Source organism: Pan troglodytes, chromosome 3 (assembly GCF_028858775.2).
Source record: "Pan troglodytes isolate AG18354 chromosome 3, NHGRI_mPanTro3-v2.0_pri, whole genome shotgun sequence".
In the NCBI taxonomy this organism is placed as follows: Eukaryota; Metazoa; Chordata; class Mammalia; order Primates; family Hominidae; genus Pan; species Pan troglodytes.
In genome coordinates this window covers 81,061,568-81,063,705 of record NC_072401.2, presented here as the reverse complement: position 1 = coordinate 81,063,705, position 2,138 = coordinate 81,061,568, and positions in this window count along the sequence as shown.

Genomic DNA, 2,138 nt, shown 5'->3' with positions numbered 1-2,138 from the left:
GTTCAACTCACAGAGTTTAAACTTTCTTTTCATAGAGCAGTTTGGAAACACTCTGTTTGTAAAGTCTGCAAGTGGATATTTGGAACTGCTTGAGGCCTTCGTTGGAAACGGGATTTCTTCATAGAATGCTAGACAGAAGAATTCTCAGTAACATTTTTGGGTTGTGTGTATTCAACTCACAGAGTTGAAATTTCTTTAGACAGAGCAGATTTGAAACTCTCTTTTTGTGGATTTTGCAAGTGGAGATATCAAGCGCTTCGAGGTCAATGATAGAAAAGGAAATATCTTCGTATAAAAACAAGACAGAATCATTCTGAGAAACTGCTTTGTGATGTGTGCATTCATCTCACAGAGTTCAACCATTCTTTTCATAGAGCAGTTTGAAAACACTCTGTTTCTAACGTCTTCAAGTGGATATTTGGATCTCTTTGAGGCCTTCATTGGAAACGGGATTTTTTCATATAATGCTAGACAGAAGACTTCTCAGTAACTTCTTTCTGTTCTGTTTATTCAACTCACAGAGTTGAAGCATCTTTTAGACAGAGCCGATTTGAAACACTCTTTTTCTGGAATTTGCGTGTGGAGATTTCAAGCGAAATGAGGCCAATGGTAGAAAAGGAAATATCTTCGTATAAAAAGAAGACAGAATGATTCTGAGAAAACACATTGTGATGTGTGCATTCACCTCACGGAATTTAACCTTACTCTTCGTAGAGCAGTTTGGAAACACTCTGTTTGCAAAGTCTGCAAGTGGATATTTGGACCTCTTTGAGGCCTTCGTTGGAAACGGGATTTCTTCATAGAATTCTAGACAGAAGAATTCTCAGTAACTTCTTTGTGTTGTGCGTATTCAACTTACAATGTTGAACCTTACTTTAGACACAGCAGTTTTGAAACACTCTTTTTGTGTAATTTGCTTGTGGAGATTTCAAGCGATTTGAGGCCGTTCATAGAAAAGGAAATATCTTCCAATAAAAACTAGACAGAATCATTCTCAGAAACTAATTTCTTATGTGTGCGTTCAACTCACAGAATTTAACCTTTCTTTTCACAGAGCAGTTTGGAAACACTCTGTTTGTAATGTCTGCAAGTGGATATTTGGACCTGTTTGAGGCCTTCGATGGAAACGGGATTACTTCATATAATGCTAGACAGAAGAATTCTCAGTAACTTCTTTGTGTTGTGTGTATTCAACTCACAGTGTTGAACCTTCCTTTAGACACAGCAGTTTTGAAAGACTCTTTTTGTGTAATTTTCTTGTGGAGATTTCAAGCGATTTGAGTCCGTTCATAGAAAAGGAAATATCTTCCAATAAAAACTAGACAGAATCATTCTCAGAAACCAATTTCTTATGTGTGCGTTCAACTCACAGAGTTTAACCTTTCTTTTCATAGAGCAGTTTGGAAACACTCTGTTTGTAAAGTCTGCAAGTGGATTTTTGGACCTGTTTGAGGCCTTCGTTGGAAACGGGATTTCTTCATAGAATGCTAGACAGAAGAATTCTCAGTAACATTTTTGGGTTGTGTGTATTCAACTCACAGAGTTGAACTTTCTTTAGACAGAGCAGATTTGAAACTCTCTTTTTGTGCATTTTGCAAGTGGAGATATCAAGCGCTTCGAGGTCAATGGTAGAAAAGGAAATATCTTCGTATAAAAACAAGACAGAATCGTTCTGAGAAACTGCTTTGTGATGTGTGCATTCATCTCACAGAGTTTAACCTTTCTTTTCATAGAGCAGTTTGAAAACACTCTGTTTCTAACGTCTGCAAGTGGATATTTGGATCTCGTTGAGGCCTTCATTGGAACGGGATTTTTTCATATAATGCTAGATAGAAGAATTCTCAGTACCTTCTTTCTGTTCTGTTCATTCAACTCACAGAGTTGAACCATCTTTTAGACAGAGCCGATTTGAAACACTCTTTTTCTGGAATTTGCGTGTGGAGATTTCAAGCGAAATGAGGCCAATGGTAGAAAAGGAAATATCTTCGTATAAAAAGAAGACAGAATGATTCTGAGAAAACGCATTGTGATGTGTGCATTCACCTAACGGAATTTAACCTTACTCTTCATAGAGCAGTTTGGAAACACTCTGTTTGCAAAGTCTGCAAGTGGATATTTGGACCTCTTTGAGGCCTTCG